This window comes from Crinia signifera, chromosome 19 (genome assembly GCF_055691185.1).
Source record: "Crinia signifera chromosome 19, ASM5569118v1, whole genome shotgun sequence".
Taxonomy (NCBI): domain Eukaryota; kingdom Metazoa; phylum Chordata; class Amphibia; order Anura; family Myobatrachidae; genus Crinia; species Crinia signifera.
The window spans coordinates 71,669,138-71,690,248 of NC_139226.1; the positions used below are offsets into that span (position 1 = coordinate 71,669,138).

General features: G+C 43.2%; 1 protein-coding gene across 2 annotated transcripts in view; it reads left to right on the forward strand.

Annotated features, from left to right (window-relative positions):
- The first annotated feature begins 955 nt into the window (after positions 1–955).
- Positions 956–21,111, forward strand: part of LOC146042655 (uncharacterized) — a 47,887-nt gene continuing 27,731 nt past the window's right edge. For both annotated transcript variants that reach the window (XR_014463963.1, XM_083162773.1), the window contains exon 1: positions 956–1,513. The gene's annotated coding sequence lies outside the window, so the exon portion shown is untranslated. The remainder of the gene's footprint in view (positions 1,514–21,111) is intronic.

A 21,111-nucleotide genomic window follows, 5' to 3' on the forward strand; every position in this document is an offset into this window, starting at 1 on the left:
CGACTATCTTGTGTCGACTATTGTGTCAGCAGCGTTAGGTATTAACATAGGGACTTTGGAGTAGCCCTACTGGTGATTTGCCACACTAGATCAGAGTATCAATCTATAGTCCACATATAATATGTGGTTATATGACTAGAAAGAAATCACCATAGGTTGGACTGCTACAGTGTTATTACAATTAGCAGAGTGCCAGGATAAGAGTCATTGTTAGGTGAAGCTAACAATTACGATATTAATACAATATTAGATCAGGAAAGTATCAAATTCCAGTAGTTGATTTTCCCCTCTCCCGAAGAATTACGTGATGCTCATATGCACAGTATATCCGTCACTGTCCGATATATTTACAAAGAGATATGACAGAAACACACAACAGACTGACAATTAGGGGGAAATTTACCAATATGAAAAACCTAGTTTTTCGTATTGGTATTTCCCCTACGGCTGCATACGACTGTTTGAGTCGTATGCAAAGTCGTGTTCCGGAGGGGAAATTACAAAGCAGTCAGATACGACTGCTTTGCAACCCTCCGATGGTGTAACCATTCGTATTAGCTGGCCATATATACGGCTGCTAATACGAATTCGTACAGGCAGTCTGCACGGATCAGTCAGATCCGTGCAAGCTGCAAGGTGTAAAAAAAAATAGAAAAATAAATAAATTTTAAAAAAAATCGGCGTGGGGTCCCGCCCACAGCTGTAACCAGCACCAGGCTGAAAGAGCCGGGGCCGGTAATTAAAAATCAGGGAACCCGACAAATAGGGGTTCCCCGATTTTTAACAACCAGCCCCAGGCTCCAGGTCCGGGGCTGGTTCCCAAAATACGGGGGACAAAATGACTAGGGGTCCCTCGTATTTTAAGAACCAGCCCCAGGCACAACCAGCCAGCAGGGTAATGTCACAGCCGGGGGACACTTATGATATAAGGTCCCGCGGCCAAAACATTAACCCCCTGACCGGTCAGCCTGGCCAGGGGCCCTGGGGGAGTGGGGACCCCCCCAATGAAGGGGTCCCCCCCTCCAGGACTTACCTGACCAGGCTGAAGCCTGGTACTGTCCCCGATGCCCCTGGGCGGTGGGCATCGGGCTGATTATGGTGTAAAAAATAGATTAAACTATTGTTTTTTACTGTGGCACTACAAGTGCCAGCAAGCCTCCCCAGCAAGCTGGGCTTTGGAGAACCACAAGTCCCAGCATGGGCATTAAAGGGCCCGCTGGCACTTGTAGTTCCACAGTTAAAAAAATAGTACACAAAACACACTGACACACATTTTAAATAAAACTTTAATACATACAAAGCCCACACATACTAATACTTACCTATCTTCTTCCCGTAGGTAGCCCTGGTCCTGTGTCGTCTTCTGGTCCTGTGTCGGCGGTCTTCTGGCTCCATGTCGACGTCCTTCTTCAAGTCGACGTCGCTGTCGGCGATGGCGTCCGGATCCGACGAAATCCATGTGGAAGCTGTGGAAGGAAACCATACTCACCTGTCCCGGGGCGACGTAGTCCAGGTAAGGGTCTTGGCAAAAAAACAAACCGACACGCGAACCAGCCGAACAGGGAGCCGCACGGTGTTTGTGTACATCGTGCGGCTCCGCCTCCCGAATGCCGCTATTGGCCGTCTTGTGACCATCACCAATAGATTCCCTTGAGGTTAATCCATGACATTGGTCGACACCTGTGTCAACTTTACCAGGGATTTTTTCCATTCGCTATAAAAAACAGCAGCTCAGGAAGCATTAGGCTAATTACTGAGATATCATTGCAGAGTGAAAGGAATTATCTGTGATTTGCACCCCAGAATTGGGTCAACTTTATGTACCCTTAAACCACCACACGACTATCACCTCTGTGCACTTTCACACAGGGAATTCAGCCAATGAGACACTACAATATTTAACTCAATATAAATACTACAATAAGTGTCGGTTACCCACTCCTGTACCTTAATGTATTAAAGCAGACATAACTTTGTGTGGAGCCAGTGACCCGCCGTTTTTAAACACATAGCGTACATGTTTTGTTTGGGTGTTTTTATATTTCGCTTTCTTAGATTATGAAATAAAAGTTAATTTTTATTTGTGTAAGTCCTATCAGGTGCACCACATAAGGACATACTTTTCTTCTTGTGTCATATGTACATTTAGTCTAAATCATTTTCCTTTATAATTTTATCCACATTATGGTTCTTATTATCTAAGGCTAAGCTAAACCTTTTATGGCAGTCCTCAAACCACCTCACTCTGCGTTCCATAATCACAAGGAAAAAAAAAAAAAAAAACTGCTAGGTATCAAAACGAGTGGTCAATACAGTCATAAAACTTAAATCACTTTAAAAATAGAATGATTATCATTCAAATCACAAACAGTGAGTCATGCAGCAAAGGTAATAAAGTTAATGTGGATACAGACAAATTACCACTGCGCAAAAACACCACCTGTCACAGAAATAATTCCAAATGTCCCCCGATGTCTGCAGCATAACTCCTGGACTCTACTACCATCCAAACGAATTCAATATACAAAAGAAGGAGATGCGCACCATGAGCCAAATAAAAGTACAATGCCTTTACTAATTATATGCTCACATACATAGGGGTTAACAGTAAACAACTTGCCAAGCCCGGGTGGATACAGGAACACGTGGAGACCGAGATGATTGCAGTGGATTCTCCGTCTCAAACAGCCTCTCACGCTGTGCTGCAAACGGCACCAATCTTCTCTCATCGTCGCTCCACGGCTCACTCCACCAATTTAACATCACCACGTCCACCGTATAGGCCACGCCCAACGCGTTTCGTACAAGGACTTCGTCAGGGGGTGTATCTAGTCCTGTACCTACCAGTCTTATATAACAAGTTGTTAAACTGACACAGCTGATATAAATCAATTTAAATTGATAGACACATGTCATTTATTACAAGCAAAATTTCCATACCTTGCAACATCAAGGCTATGCCAAATATACACAATCCATAAACATTTGCTAAATATACAAAAATAACTTAACTCTAAAAAATAATTTTAATATATATGAGAAAAATGATAATTAAAAAATATATATATTTTTTACCATTACAATAAAACTTCAGTTTTTTAAAACAGGGAATACCTGATACGGGACTTAAACGTAAATCTACAACAACAAGAGAAATCTCACGTGCGCTTATAGGTATAGTCCTGTATTTTTATTTTTTTTTTGGGGTAGGTAATTCACAGGGTTCAAATCCGTCTCAGGTATTCCATGAACATGTGAAAAAAACAACAGGAAAAAAGACGATATTGAAACTCCAGAAAACAGTCTATTTCCCCTTTAGGTGAAAACAGGATTTAAGGAAAAAGGTGTCCCCGGACAGCTTCCAAACGATCCCAGGGTAAATTAGGTGGGTCACCTCACACGTGCATATATATGTGAATGCTCACATGTATGCTTACATATGACAGATGCTGTGTACTCCCATAAAGGTATATTTTCCTTTGAAATATGACTTCAGATGGCCAAGGTAAAATCACAATACTTTATTCTTTAGAATAACAACGGAGCCAGAACACGGTATTAACAGCTTCCATACCACATCAGATGTTACCCGGGTGCTTAATGATGGTACCAAAAGACTGTAACCACTATGCTCCACACTCAGTTGGTTTAAAAAACTCCAGACACTTGGATTATTATTTTTAGAATTCTTTGGATTTTTATATATATATTTTTTGGCTGAATTCTTATGGAATTTTTAATATTGTATATTACCATTATGCAATTTTTAGTTGATGAATTTATTGATTACAGACACATTTTTCTTGAAAAAGGCACCGCAGCGTGCCAAAACGCGTAGATCCAAGTGTCTGGATCTTTTAAAATGTTAAAATGTTTATGGATAAGTTGAATATTAACAATCACAACTTACGATTCACATATGCTGCTAGTTATGATTGTATTAGATTGTAGCAATTGGTATGTTAGAAATGATATTGAGACATACTGTATACTCATGTTAAGGACACTGACAGCAACAGTTATGTCAAAGTTGCCATTATAACAAATGGCTTACAAATATACCCTACTCTCAATTTTTGAGAGTTAGGAGAAATTGTAATACCAACGCCAGATTTGATGAGCAATCACAATTGTATGAATCCAGATTCCGTGAGAAAGGGTATTCTGAGAAGTTGGTAGAGGACTGTAAAATCAGAGCTAGGGATACTGACCGACGTGAACTCTTGAAATATAAGGATATAAAAACCATGGAAGGAAGAAACTTTGTGCCTTTTATCACTAAATTTAATACTGACGGTATTTCAATTAAAAAGATTTTGGATAAACACTGGGGGGTTTTGAAATTAGACCCCTTACTTAGGGATATTTTACCCAGCAGACCCCAAGTAGTTTTTAAGAAGTGTTAATGGCGATTAAATATGACCAAAGAAACAATAAGTGAAAAGCGCAGGTTAAGTATTATATCCGTAACCAGCGTACTCTTTATGCCTAGCTACGTGCAAACAAAACGTAGCGCAGCGTAGCGTACCTTTATCGTGTATTATACACCAAAGAACCAATACCTTAATAAGAGATCCTTTCGCAGTACTTTGACTCTAATCTGCGAATATACCTTTTAAGGACAGAGTCCGTAATAAACCTTTATCGCTAATTGCGAATAACAGACACAACCACTGTATAGAAGTAAGGAGATAGGAACTCCACAAAAAGATGTATTTAAGTCCCTAATGGACAAAAGGGGGTTACAGAAATAGAAAATACAGGTATGACAAGTTATGCAATAGTCTAACAATAAATATACTAAACAGGCTCTACTAAGGGAAGAAAAACAGATACAGGATACAATCAGCCAACAATACAATAAGAATAAGTACCGTGAATGCAACCGTTACCGTCTCATCTAATATGCGAAGCGCAGTCCGGTCAGAGCTCGCTATCGTTCAGGGATGAACTATAGCCCGGTTGAAGGTCAGGGAAAGAAAGATGTGCCGAAGTGACCGAGGCAGCCCTGGGTCTCCTATCTTATAGGGTCAGAAAGGGGAGGTCAAAGGCCATTCCCATTGGTCAGAGATCGTATGTCAGGTCCACTGTGATTGGGGGGTAAGATGATACACCTGGTTTGACTAGGTGCAGGGGAGTGAACTTTAGGAGTCCTTTGTTCGTCAGTATCGTCGGCAGGGATTGTAAACAGCTGTAGAAACCGGTTACATCTAGATTCCTTTGTTATGTACTTTCAACCGAAACTGTCTTGAGAATATGGAATTATGTCCATAACTATCGGGCCGTGTCTATTGCGAAATATTCGCAATGACCGGAATACTACGCATAAGAAACGGAACGGTACTAAACATGATACAGACAGATGTATGCAGGGCTAACTAAGCTATGTGTGGCGTTCTAAACCTTTAACTATATTTTATTTAGTGTAAGTATGTTATTATGAATTTATGTGTGATAGTATGGCTACTCTTTTGGTCCACTTTGTCACACATACTCGGGTATGGAAACTTTATTTGCGCAACTCTGCGAACCAAAATGGCGGCCATACTATCCTAAAATGGCGTGTGTGCAACTCGACTTCCACAGTCCACCCTTTAACAGTAAATATAAAACTGTTACAATACAAAACATTTTACACAGCAATACAGAAATTCATAATCCTAACAGAGAAATTGGGATACATGAATTAAACATATAAGGGGAGTAAACCATCTGCTCTCGGCCGATCCAGGATCATGGATAAACGATGGGCCGCATTTATCGAACAATCTACTCAGGGTCACGAAGGAAAATGTACAATTTTGGGATAAAAATAAAAACAGGGGTGGTTACAACATATATACTTTCACAAATATGGTTTCTTTAAAGGGAGGTGGTTTCGATTCTAGGGTCATATACCAAACCCTGGTCTTCCTCTGTATCTCTCGTTCTTACACTCATGATTTCGGTACGTTTTGCCTTTCCCCGGGTCACCACCTTTAAACATTTGAACAATAACACAAAGACTAGGATGGCACCACCGATACAGAGAAGGAGTTTTCCTATGCTAGCTATGATCCCTTGCGCCCATTCTCCTAAACCAGAGAACCAGTGCATTGGATTCAACCAGGAGGTCCATTCGCTAACTTTGTTACCTATTTCTGCCAGGCTGATATTATGTTCCCTTCTAAATTCCCATTTAAGCTGAAGAATCTCATCCATCCGATAATCGATAATTTCTTCTGGGTCTTCAGTATTGTTGGTGATATATGTACAACATTTCACCCCAAACTGTGTAGAGAGGGTGACACAATATCCTCCTGTCATAGCTGTCAGATAGTTCAACACCATCCGATGTTGGACTAGCTCTCTTTTATACGCTTGCAACTCCTTCCCAGTGTATCTAAAAGTGTCATCATAAATCTCAGTGATGTTATCTACCAAGCTGGCTAATGCTTGTATATATTTAAAATTTATGACTCCTCTGGCGGTATGGGTGATATCTAATGCAATGAGGAGTTGGATACCGAACGACTCGTGTATCATTTCAGAAGCTAGGGGTTCTTTCCTGATTGTTAAATCCCTTTTATGGATTTGGTCATAATGGGTATGAGTGTAAGGAGGAGGTATACCTCTGTGTATGCTCATCATCTCATCGTGTGTGAGGGTCATCACTTCGGGTAATACTCTGCCTAAATAACAAATTCCAACGTAGTTCATGGAGAGCCATTTGTACGCCCTCCTACCACAAATATAATAAACGTTGTCAGGGAGAAAATAAGGGACAGAGTATTTCATGATCTTGTCACACATTATCCATAAGAACATTCCCTTCCCCTGCTCCCTGACTTGTTCCTCACAAGTTTCTGGCTGTAGGGTCATATTACAGTAGCCGGCTGATACTCTGCCGGCCATCATTTTATGTTTTTGTACAAGTACTCCTGCCGCACACCCAGCTGATTCAGTTCCGTACAGTTCAAAGGGTTTCCCATAATCTGGCATTCCCAGTGCTGGGGCCTTTGTTAGGCTCACCTTTAATTCCTCGAAAGCCAGCTCAGATTCCTCAGTATGAGAGACCCGATCTGGCTTAGTTGAGGAAACCATCTCTTGTAGTGGTAATGCCAGAATAGAGAATCCTGGGATCCAATTGCGACAGTATCCACACATGCCTAGGAACGTACGGATCTGGTGCTGGGTCTGTGGCAGTACCATGTTTTGAATCGCTTGGATTCGGTCGTCGGTGAGGTGTCTCAGCCCTTGGGTAAGGCAGTGGCCCAGATACTTAACCCTGGTCTGGCATAATTGCAGCTTATCCTTTGATACTTTATGTCCTGTCTCTGAGAGATGCATCAGCAGCTGTCTAGTGTCATCCACTGATGACTCCAGTGACTCAGAACACAACAATAAGTCATCGACATATTGTATTAGTATCGACCCACTCATGGGTTGAAAGGATTGCAAACAATCATGCAAGGCCTGGGAGAAGATGCTGGGGCTGTCTATGAATCCCTGGGGGAGTCGTGTCCAGGTATACTGTACTCCTCTGTAGGTAAAGGCGAACAGATACTGGCTGTCTGGGTGTAAAGGGACAGAGAAGAACGCTGAACACAAATCAATGACTGTGAAATGAGTACAGTGAGGTGGGATTTGCATTAGGATGACAGCTGGGTTCGGCACTACGGGGAATTGGCTCTCAACTACTTTGTTTACCCCTCTTAAATCCTGCACTAGTCTGTAGCCCCTCCCCCCGCTCTTTTTCACTGGAAAGATGGGACTATTGGCCGTGCTGGAAGTTCTAACTAGGATTTCCTGTTGGAGCAATCGTTGGATCACTGGGAATACTCCTAGCTCAACTTCAGGTTTTAAAGGGTATTGCGGTATTTTTGGGGCTATCCTGCCTTCTTTTAAGCGGATCTCTACTGGAGCTACATTTGCCATCAGCCCAGCATCCTGTCCATCTTTAGTCCAAAGGGAACCCGGTATTTTTGCTGTAATTTCAGCTACCCTAGATGGATTTGACTCTACAACAGTGGAATACAACATTAGCCTCTGAGGACTGTCCAGCATATCTTGCACTTCTTGTGTAAGATTTCTAGGAGTGTCTAGGAATACCCCATCGGGGGTGCAATAGATGACACATCCCATTTTACATAGTAAATCTCTACCCAGGAGGTTAGTCGGGGCCGCTGCAGCCAACAGGAAAGAGTGTTTGGTATGCAGAGGCCCGATTGTAACCTCTGCTGGTTTCGTCAGTGGGTAATGTTGTATTTTTCCTGTTACCCCGATTGCTGCTACTGATTGGTCGGTGAAACCCAAGTGAAGAGGAGTGTTGAGAACAGATCTGGCCGCCCCTGTATCAATCAAGAAGGTTTGCCTTACTCCAGCTATATCAACCTTCACCTGAGGTTCCTCTCTAAGGTGTTGTGTTAGTCTAACTGGCTGTAGGATACAGGTATGACCTGTTTCCTATTGTCTTACCTGGGTTGCCCTTAGTACCATGTCAGCCATCAGATGGGGAGGAGGCATGTTGCGTGACCTGTCTGTCTCCTCCCATTGTCTAGGGGTTGGGTATTTCCTTGTCTCACCCTGGTGAGGCTCCCATTCTCGCCTATGTGTTTTGTAACTCCTGGGGTTTCCTGACTTACAATGAGCTGAGTAGTGACCTTCCCTATTGCAGTTGTAACAGATAATTGGCTTTCTACCTGTGTCCCTGGTGTTTCGTTGGTATGCAGCTTTATTTGGGGCATTTGTAAGGGCTTGGATGCTAACCATCATCAGTTTGTCAGTTTGCAGTTCCCTGTGCTTCTTAATGTTGCGGTCGTGGTCCACAGCAGATTCCCGTAGGGCATCCACTGTCATTCCACGCCAATTTGGGAAAGAAGTTTGGACTCTGGCTCTCAGGTTTTCCCTAAGCCCTTCCACCAGCACAGAGACAATCATCTCCCTCAGGTGGGGGTCGTCCTTAGGCTCGGAGACACCAGTGTACTTTGATACCTCCAGTAAGGCCTTAGTGAAATAATCAGCAGCAGTTTCGCCATCCTTTTGTTTGATGGTGAAAATCTTGCTATATTCCACTGCCGCAGGAAAATATACTCCCAATTGTAAGTTGATTAGGCGTATATTTTCCTGGTTGATCTCATCATTTATCTCCTTTTCCACTTTCAATCCACTATCCTGAATGAATTTCAGGATGTCTATGTGAGTGGGGAGACAGGCCCTCAACATGATTCTCCAATCCTTGTTGGTGGGCTCATCAGAGTTTCCCAGATCCCTTACAAATTTCCGGCACAATGCCAGATCTTTCCTAGGATCAGGGAAATCTGCAATGATGAACCGCAGCTCTAACCGTGTCCATGGGTTTAGCATGGTCATTTTTCTGGTAGGTATCACACCCTCTCTGTCTGCCTTACCATAGGGAACCTCCAGTGTGCGTACAGGGTATGTTTGTACCACATCCGCATTACTGGGACCTGCTTGGGAGTCATCTGTGTCTGTGCTGTGTAGTGCTTTCTTACCTGGGTCCAAGACTATGCTGTTGGCATCAGCCGTCTCCTCTTCCTGTGCCGGAGCCCCAGCAGCAGGTTTAGCCGGTTCAGCTTTTCCCTCAATCATGTTAATTGCATGGGAGACGGCCAGTGCCAACAGCTGCTCGTTTTCCTCTCGGGTTTCCTTATAAGGGGATAAGACAGGGTACAAGTTAGCAATGGATACATTATTACTCATGTCTTTCTTATGAGTCATTAACCCCTTCGGCACATATGGGGGTGGGGGAGCTGATTCTATTGCGGCAGCGGTTGCAATTTTATTGTGGCTGATTGTATCTGGTATTGCCAGACCTCTGATTCCCAATTGTTCCTGTCCTTCCTTCTGCCACAATTTAAGAATATCTATGTGCTTCACTCTCTCCTTACGACTGGAGAGTAGACATATTTCATCTTTTACTGCTGATAAGATTTCTGGATCAAAGCTACCAACACTGGGAAATTCTAACTTGCTGCCTTGTGTCATTTTTCTCCATTTATTTTGGTAAACAACTGCTCGTTCACCGTGCTTACAGCACATAATAAAAGCCACCGATCCTTTTGGTCGGCTTGCTTCCTCCCTAACGTGCACGTTATCATAGCGTGACCCGTTATTACCCATAATTACAGAAATAAACGTTCACAGCTTAATAGATACCGGTGGGTTATTACTTGTCTGAGAGCTCCCCAAACACTCACTTCTACAGCTTCCTAGAACAGTCCCACAATCAAGCGGGTGCGAAGGATACGAGGTATGATACTCAATCACCAAGTCTTTCAACTAGCAGCGAACTTCTAGTCAACTTGCAAGGTGCGGCCTAATTTCTCCAGGGCACAACAAACTTGTTTTCCTGTGCCCCCAGAAACTGGATTTCTAAAGTAGCTAATCGGATCACTGGGTTCCGATGTATCTTCTTGTACCCTCCTAGCGGATCAGTTCCACTGAAGGGGCAGTTCCTATGGGCACGTCGTCACGTGAACCCTGTCCTAACTGGACTGTCCTACACTGGACTACACTGCGCTTGAGTCGTGCCGTCACACACCCGTTCGCCTCAGTTATTTTTCACACTGGGCGCTAGTTACACCTTGGTCTTATGCTTATTGTTGAAATATTTCTGTACAGAAAATCTTCCCAGGCTGGTAGCTTTTCACTAGATACTTATGCAGGTATAAATCCCTTATAATAAGCTATAGGAATCTATTAAAATAATGCTTGAGTTGCTTGTTTTTGAAAAATGAACAAAAAAGAAAAAAAAAACTTATTTTCTTTTATTAATCACCGCCTTATCCACAGTATATTACTATACTGTTTTAAATAAGGCTAGTGGTTTAATACTGTTCACCTTTTGAGTTCCTATGTGTGCTGCATGTGCAGTACCAATGAACAGCCACGTGTGTACGTGCGTTGTTCACAGGCCGCCGATGAATCGGCCACCCACGTGTTCTATAGTGTATTTGCAAGGTTGTGCTCGAGTTTCGCTATACGCAGTAATTGCGCCTAAATGTGGAATAAATCCCTTAACTCCGTCCGAAAATTACGTATCAAGATGTGAAATAAATCCCGCACTTAATCCGTAAGTCACGTACAAAGATGCGAAAATTTCCCGATATGGGCACGTGCGCGCGCACCTTGCGTAGTACACAATAGACGCTTTACGTTACTGTAAAAGGCCCGGAACTTATCGCCACGTGGCAGAGTCCCTGGTTTTGCAGTAACTAACAATAAAAGTTATAGTTTTGCACAGAGGGGATCCTCTATGTACTATAATAAACACAGACTTTTGTTTCCACGTGTGCTAACTTTATCGCACGTGGCACATATGCTGTAATAAACAAGCAACTCAAGACACTATACCCCGTTAAACTACTTGTGGCAGGCAGAAGTACAGTTTGCTAAACACTTAGATATGATATGCTTTAAAACACGTGGCTTTCACTTATTGTACTTCGGGTTCAACGCTAGCACTTCCCGAACCCCGCACCGCCGCGGACCTGGCCTATCCAGCAATGGATAATAAATACTTCCACCCTTTTGCTGGTATAGGTCGGGCCGCACGCCTGGTACTGAGTTCTGGAATGTGACGCGGCCGGACGATGCCCCCAATTGTTAATGGCGATTAAATATGACCAAAGAAACAATAAGTGAAAAGCGCAGGTTAAGTATTATATCCGTAACCAGCGTACTCTTTATGCCTAGCTACGTGCGAACAAAACGTAGCGCAGCGTAGCGTACCTTTATCGTGTATTATACACCAAAGAACCAATACCTTAATAAGAGATCCTTTCGCTGTACTTTGACTCTAATCTGCGAATATACCTTTTAAGGACAGAGTCCGTAATAAACCTTTATCGCTAATTGCGAATAACAGACACAACCACTGTATAGAAGTAAGGAGATAGGAACTCCACAAAAAGATGTATTTAAGTCCCTTATGGACAAAAGGGGGTTACAGAAATAGAAAATACAGGTATGACAAGTTATGCAATAGTCTAACAATAAATATACTAAACAGGCTCTACTAAGGGAAGAAAAACAGATACAGGATACAATCAGCCAACAATACAATAAGAATAAGTACCGTGAATGCAACCGTTACCGTCTCATCTAATATGCGAAGCGCAGTCCGGTCAGAGCTCGCTATCGTTCAGGGATGAACTATAGCCCGGTTGAAGGTCAGGGAAAGAAAGATGTGCCGAAGTGACCGAGGCAGCCCTGGGTCTCCTATCTTATAGGGTCAGAAAGGGGAGGTCAAAGGCCATTCCCATTGGTCAGAGATCGTATGTCAGGTCCACTGTGATTGGGGGGTAAGATGATACACCTGGTTTGACTAGGTGCAGGGGAGTGAACTTTAGGAGTCCTTTGTTCGTCAGTATCGTCGGCAGGGATTGTAAACAGCTGTAGAAACCGGTTACATCTAGATTCCTTTGTTATGTACTTTCAACCGAAACTGTCTTGAGAATATGGAATTATGTCCATAACTATCGGGCCGTGTCTATTGCGAAATATTCGCAATGACCGGAATACAACGCATAAGAAACGGAACGGAACGGTACTAAACATGATACAGACAGATGTATGCAGGGCTAACTAAGCTATGTGTGGCGTTCTAAACCTTTAACTATATTTTATTTAGTGTAAGTATGTTATTATGAATTTATGTGTGATAGTATGGCTACTCTTCTGGTCCACTTTGTCACACATACTCGGGTATGGAAACTTTATTTGCGCAACTCTGCGAACCAAAATGGCGGCCATACTATCCTAAAATGGCATGTGTGCAACTCGACTTCCACAGAAGGCAGGTGCCTTGAAATCAAGATTGGCCCCCAGCAAACTTAGGGATACTCCATCGGATAATTGTCTTGCTTCTGTGAAAGGATTTTTTCCCCTGTAACAGATGCAAAGTGTGTAAATTCGCTAGTAAAGAACGTACACAGGTGTCTAATAAAGTTAATAATAACTCATTTAAAATTAAGAGTAAAATGTCTTGCATGTCCAGTAATGTAGTGTATCTTCTGGAATGCAAGTGCGGCAAAGGGTATGTCGGTAAGACCAAGCGTCTCCTTAAGATTCGGATTCTTGAGCATACCAGGAATATTGTGAATAATGCCCCGCATCATAGTGTGCCTAGGCATTTTTTTGAATGCTGCTCTTCTAATCTCAATAATTTTAGCTTTAAGGCTATTGAGCAAGTTTCTTTAGACGAAAGAGGTGGCGATTTAGCCAAAACGTTAAGTATACGTGAAACGTATTGGATTTACACACTTGGCACTCTGTCCCCGATTGTGATGAATGAGGGGTGCGACATCACACCCTTTTTACACTAGGTGGTGACCAGGACCGCTGGTTCACTGAGCTATCCTTGTTGTTGAGCTGCGGCTCCCTGGGTATCTCTAGAGTGAACTATGTGGGCGGTTATCGCCTGGTGTAGACGTGATGTTGACCGCTCCAATCCCTTGGGGTTTATAGATATGGGTACTTGTTTCCTAGCACGGCCACAACGATCATAATCGCGGTCATCGGGGGTAAAATCGGGGCCATCGCGGCCGCTAAAAAATCGGGTGCGATGGGCCAGACGCGATGCCCGCGATTTTTCCATAGAGAACAATGTTAAATGGCTCAATTTACCGGTGATGACCCCGATTTCCCATAGGAAACAATGTGAAATGGATCAATTTACCCAAATTATCATAGGGAACAATGGGAAATGGGCCAAAAACACCCCTGAACATAAAAATGTCCCCCAAAAAGTACTATACCGCCACCCCGCGATCAACGTGAACCCGAAGCGTGGCGAGCGCAGCGAGCCCGCGAGGGGCGGCGGTTCGCGTCCTCCGACCTTTTCATGCCCTACTATCCACGTCGGCGTGGAGTTGAGAATAGAATAGTGTGGCGAGCGCAGCGAGCCACCGAGCCCGAAGCGTGGCGAGCGCAGCGAGCCCCGCGAGGGGACGCGGATACCTTCACAGTTATACGCGTCCCCTCGCGGGCTTCCCAGGTGTCCATGGCGACGCGGACACCTGGGAAGCCCGCGAAGGGACGCGTTTACCTGTGAAGGTATCCGCGTCCCCTCGCGGGGCTCGCCACGCTTCGGGCTCGGTGGCTCGCTACGCTCGCCACACTATTCTATTCTCAACTCCACGCCGACGTGGATAGTAGGGCATGAAAAGGTCGGAGGACGCGTACCGCCGCCCCTCGCGGGCTCGCTGCGCTCGCCATGCTTCGGGTTCACGTTGATCGCGGGATGGCGTATAGTACTTTTGGTGGGACATTCCACTGCTCTGTGGCTTTTTTGGGGGTTTCTGGCCCATTTACCATTGTTCCCTATGCTGATTTGGGTAAATTGATCCATTTAACATTGTTTCCTATGGGAAATCGGGTCATCGCAGGAAAATTGAGGCATTTAACATTGTTCCCTATGGGGAAATCGCGGGTGGACCATTTAAGCATTTTTAGGTGCACACGACGCGACCGACCCGATTTTTCACTGTTTTCAATGCATTTCAATGGAAAAATCGGGGGCATCGCGTCGGTCGCGTCGCAGGCCACTAAAATTTACCCCCGATGGCCGCGATTGTGGCCGTGCTAGGAAACAAGTACCTAGATATGTATCTTTTGTATGTTGATTTGCCTTTAATCTAATCCTTTGGGGTTTTACATATAGATACCATTGTAGGTTTACATGTTGTCCGTTTTGGACATTTTTATTAAAGGCGTTTTTATTTAGGATTTTGATATTAAGCTGTGTGGGATCCATTTGTTATAGTATTTCTGTTTCTAATGAAGAGATATCCTGTTATAGAAATTAGACATTTTACATTATGTATCTAATATGTTTTCTCTCTCTCCTCATTTTTCCTCCGGTTCTCTCTGATTTTTCACCGAGTGCTAGCATAGACGTTAGCATTATATGATGTGCTATATGGTTATTTAGAATTTTTTAAAAACTGGTTTTATTGTAATGGAAAAAAAAATATATATTTTTTTAATTATTATTTTTCTCATATATATTAAAATTATTTTTTAGAGTTAGGTTATTTTTGTATATTTAGCAAATGTGTATGGATTGTGTATATTTGGCATAGCCTTGATGTTGCAAGGTATGGAAATTTTGCTTGTAATACATGACATGTGTCTATCACTTTAAATTGATTTATATCAGCTGTGTCAGTTTAACAACTTGCTATATAAGACTGCTAGGTACAGGACTAGATACACCCCCTGACGAAGTCCTTGTATGAAACGCGTTGGGTGTGGCCTATACGGTGGACGTGGTGACGTTGAACTGGTGGAGTGAGCCGTGGAGCGACGGTGAGAGAAGATTGGTGCCATTTGCAGCACAGCGTGAGAGGCTGTTTGAGACGGAGAATCCACTGCAATCATCTCGGTCTCCACGTGTTCCTGTATCCACCCGGGCTTGACAAGCTGTTTACTGTTAACCCCTATGTATGTGAGCATTTAATCAGTAAAGGAATTGTACTTTTATTTGGCTCATGGTGCACTTCTCCTTCTTTTGCATATTGAATTTGTTTGGACAGTGGTAGAGTCTAGGAGTTAAGCTGCAGACATCGGGGGACATTTGGAATTATTTCTGTGACAGGAGGTGTTTTTGCGCAGTGGTAGTTTGTCTGTATATATTGTTAATGGTGATTATATATGACCAGAGAGACAATAAGTGAAAAGCGCAGGTTACGTAATAAGTCCGCAACCTGCGTACCCTTTATACCTAACTACGTGCGAACAAAACGTAGCGCAGCGTAGCGTACCTTGTATTGTATATTGTACACCAAGAACCAATACCTTAATAAGAGATTCCTTCGCAGTAATTTGTCTCTAATCTGCGAATATACCTTTATGGACAGTGTCCGTAATATACCTTTATCGCAAAATGCGAATAACAGACACAAACCACAGTATAGAAGTAAGGAGATAAGAACTCCATAAAAAGGTTGTATTTAAGTCCCTAATGGACAACAGGGGGTTACAGGAATAGAAAATACAGGTTTAACAAGTGATACAATATGCTAACAATGAATACTAAACAGGCTCTGCTAAGGGGAAAGAATACAGATACAAGACACAACCAGCCAACTATACAATAAGTATAAATACCGTTAATGCAACCGTTACCCGTCTCATCAAATATGCGAAGTGCAGTCCGGTCAGAGCTCACTATCGTTCAGGGCTGAACTATAGTCCGGTAGAAAAGTCATGGGAAGGTAGATGTGCCGAAGAGACTTTGGCTGCTCTGGGTCGCCTCTCTTATAGGGTCAGAAAGGGGAGGTCAAAGGCCATTCTCATTGGTCAGAGATCATATGTCAGGTCCACTGTGATTGGGGGTTAGACGCTGCACCTGGTCTGAATAGGTGCAGGGGAGTGAACTTTAAGAGTCCTTTGTTTGATGGTTTCGGCGTCAGCAGGGATAAGAACTGGTTTCATCTAGTTTCCTTTGTTACCTACTTTCAACAGAAACTGTCCCTGGATTATGGATTATGTCCATAACTATCGGGCAGTGTATATTGCAAAATATTCGCAATGACCGGAATACTTCGCATAATGAACTGAACGGAACGGTACTAAACACGATACAGACAGATGTATGCAGGGCTAACTAAGCTATGTGTGGCGTTCTAAACCTTTAACTATATTTTACTTAGTGTCAGTATGTATTTATGAATTTATGTGTGATAGTATGGCTACTCTTCTGGTCCACTTTGCCACGCATACTCGGGTATGGAAACTTTATTTGCGCAACTCTGCGAACCAAAATGGCGGCCATACTATCCTAAAATGGCGTGTGTGTAACTCGACTTCCATAGTCCACCCTTTAACAGTAATTATAAAACTGTTACAATACAAAACATTTCACACGACAATACAGAAATTCATAATCCTAACAGAGAAATTGGGATACATGAATTAAACATATAAGGGGAGTAAACCATCTGCTCTTGGCCGATCCAGGATCATGGATAAACGATGGGCCGCATTTATCGAACAATCTACTCAGGGTCACGAAGGATAATGTACAGTTTTGGGATCAAAATAAAAACAGGGGTGGTTACAACATATACACGTTTTTCAGATATGGCATCCTTTGGTAGGTATTGTTTGTGACAACAGACCCTTGAACTCTTTGTTGTCTCTCTTTTTGGTATGCTTTTAAGTATGATGGTATTATCACTATCAAACATCCGGTCCTGGGTAATGTATCAAGTTTATAGATTCTACCTTGACCTAAACTGGGACGGGTAACACACTCTCAGAACTCTGTATCGTCCGTCCAATGCCTGGCAGCAGTGCGGCGGCGGTATCCTTGATTTTGAAGATAACGGATAGTGGGGGGGAGACAAGAATAGGACCCACAACAGTAGAGAAAACTGAGAAAGGAAAAATTTGGTTAGTGATCCTTCCAACCTGTTACCAGTGGGGTGTGTCACAGTCCCTTTTGTAGCTTGTACAGGTTGCTTGACCTTAGCTGCTCTCCAGTCCTCCCGAAATGGTGCCTCTTAGCGATTTCTTTCTTTCGCCCTCGAGTGTAAGGACCTTTTGGTTTTCTGTTCCTTTGGCAGTAGGACGAACGTACCCGAATCTCTCTCTCTGCGACTTTGTTATTGAGGTAGTGCTGGTCAACAAGATCTGGGGTGGTCCTTTCCAAAGGTCTATCAAGCAACCTGTATATGGCAAAGCAAGGGAAACAACAACAACATCCCCTGGTTCATGGTTATGACAGTTCACAACAGGTGTCAACACAGTCCTTTTGCTGCAGTTTTCCAGGTGTGGATACATCACTTGCATTTGTGGTCTAGGATCTCCTTGTGGGATTACCATAACCTGTGGCTGCCCGCCAAGCAATGTTTCGATGGGGACCAATGAGGTGGAGTTCTGAGAGTGATTCTACTACTACAAAAGAGATTATGGGGTGTACCATCAGTCCCTGAAGGTTCATACATGACTTAAACCTTTCATATATATAAATATACTTGCATACTCAAGGGTGCTTCTGGGCTGCTATATCTATACACACAAACGTCAACACATATATATATATAAAAAATAAATAAATAAATGCTTCTAGAGTGGACTGTATGAAGCCAATTTTGTATTACCTGCAGAGGATCCTGCTGGAGGAGGGATGTGGAGATGGCTCTGTGGGAACAACCGTTGCAGTTTCTTTCCCCCCAGACAAGTAAGGCATGATCCTGTCGTCTTACCTGTCTGTGGGCACGCCAGAAATTTCGGACTAATTTTTCCACATACCTTCCCTGTCAAGACAAGTCAGGCCATGGGCTATCTCTGTCCTGACAGTTTGGCATGTTCTCAGAGTCACTGGTTTTCCTTGTCCATCTTTCTATTCCTGTCCACATCCCTTCGGCTTCCAGACTGCTTCTCCTGCAGGGGACACAAATCTTGTATTTCTATGTGAATATACTGACATTTACAGGGGGAACACAAACATTATCCGCAGAGCGCATGGCTCACCCAGCTGCCTTGCCAGCATGTTCATTATCAAGTGACACTGAATCCTCATCGAAGATGTGGCCTTTACACTTGATAACAGCCACTCTGTCCGGCAGCTGTGTGACTGTCAGAAATCTTTTAAACTTTACAACGCTTGCGCCACTGGAGTGCCAGCTACTGAAACAAAACATCTGAGGCGCCATAGGGCCTAAGATCTTCTGTATTACCCCAACAAACATACTTGGAGTCGGCATGAATATTGGCTGTTTTTCTCTCAGTTCGCAGTACTATTAATGAGACTGCTGTTGCTGAGTGAGACGTCCAATGGGTTCAGCCTCTACTATGCCTTTTCCATCTATTACGGTATAGCCAGTGTACAATTTTCCCTCTCGGTGTTGTGGAAAGAACGAAAAAAAATGAATTACCTCTTCCAATGGGTTGTTACCACCCTTTGGGGGCCTGCTGCAAAAGGTCTGACTCAAACATGTCATGCAATCATATTCGTCTCGGCTCCCACTAAATTCCACCATTCCAGCAACCTCAGCACCAATCCACCCTTTGTGCCTTTGGCGGGCACACCTGGTAAGAGTGTTGCTGGGTTTACAATATTACCCATTTTACTGGTAACATCAATGCAAGTTCCCATTTAGTGAACTTGGCTGATGAATATTTTTCACATGTTTAGGCAGAATTTTAGGAGTGTCCAGACTATATGAGGAGCATAAACAGTTAAAACACACCCCAACACCACATTCTCAGTTTTGTTTACCAGTAGTGCTATGGCAACTACACTGTGTAGACAAGTATGAAGTGCTTAAATAATAGGGTTTAATTGTACACTGCAGTACGACATTGGTCAGGCTGGCATCACCAGGTTTCTTACGTCACTATATCTGTCGCCCCCTCAGCAGGTCTAATATTCTAAATCACATGGTCCCTTGTGTCAGTTTTACCCATGGCAAAAGGCTGTAATCAGGCCTGTTTCTTCTTCTTTACTATCCACATTTGTCTGTGAAGACATGGGTTTTGCGATTGTACCTATTTATATGTAAATGCGTTTTACAACCCTTTTCATTCTTTGTAGAAGGGGAATGCTTTGTGCATTACTTGGACTGCTTTTCACAAGATGGTGGCTGTGGTTGCCCTGGGTAACATTAGGAGCAATGCTTAAAGTTACTGGGACTTTGTTCAAGATTTACTGAAAAATATATTGTGACTACTCGCTTTATGGGGTATCGCATATTCACAATGGGTATTTTCTCTGCTGGGAGTGCGACAGATCTTTCGAACTATTTTTCTATGATTTGTGGGTTTATGGTTACTAATGTGTCCCAGATTTCCCTCCTCCTCCCCTAGTTCAGGCGCAACCGCAATCCGTCCTGAGATACCTTATGTCCTGCCTCAGGAGGATACACCAGAAGTTGTCTATCGCCAACTGCTGGTGCTGTGGATGAGGAAAGGACATAACAATAGATCATTAACCCATTGTATTGGTATTTACCCATTTGTGGGCCGTAAGGACAGTGTGCGATCTTGCAAGACCCGGGGGAGGGGCTTGGTGGCTTTCTGAGGTTTCTGGAACAGAAAAGTATGGAAAGGAAAAAAAAAATTGGAAAAAGAGAGAGAGAAACTCAAAGAGGGTAGAAGATATTAATGACAGTAATGTGTACATTTATTTTCAACCGAAAATTTTCTTTTATTTTGATGACACCAGGATTTAGCACTATGGGGGAATTGGCTCTCAACTATTTGGTTCTTACCCTTTTCAACTCCTGTTCTGATTTGTAAGCCATCCCTTTCTTTCTGTTTCCCAGTGTGGTTGTGACTATGGGCTGTGTCTAGGGGTATTTAGCTAAAAGTTCTCTTTTGGGAACCTTGTTATTTCACTGGGTATTTTTCCAGCTCAACCTCAGATTTCGAATGGTGAGGCTGTACTTTGGGGCGCTATACTTTCTGTTTTTTAACAGGGTTTCTATTGAAGCTATGGTTGCCATTGATCCTGTGTCCTTCCCATCTTTAGTTCAAAGGGAACTCGGTATTTGTGCTGTAGTTTTTTTTAGCTACCTTAGATGGATTTGACTCTATAACAGTGGAATACAACATTAGCCTCTGAGGACTGTCCAGCATATCTTGCACTTCTTGTGTAAGATTTCTAGGAGTGTCCAGAAATACCCCATCAGGGGTGCAATAGATGACACATCCCATTTTACATAGTAAATCTCTACCCAGGAGGTTAGTCGGGCCGCTGCAGCCAACAGAAAAGAGTGTTTGGTATGCAGAGGCCCGCTTGTAACATCTGCTGGTTTCGTCAGTGGGTAATGCTGTATTTTTCCTGTTACCCCAATTGCTGCTACTAATTGCTTGACACAACCTAGACCAGGAGGGAATATTGTTAACGGGTTTGGTACAAAAAAACTTTATATTTAAACTATTCCACTTACCCATATCTGAGGCTCCTCCCTCAGATATTGTCTTATGTTACCTGGATGTGGGGTGTATGTGTATCCTACTCCCTGTTTGCATATATGTGTCATGCTTAGGGCGGCGTTGGCTACTAGGTGGGGCTATGGCTATGTGTTGAAACCTACCTGTCTTCTCCCATTGTGTCTCCCAGTTACTTACATATGTGTTATGTTTCCTATGGTTACT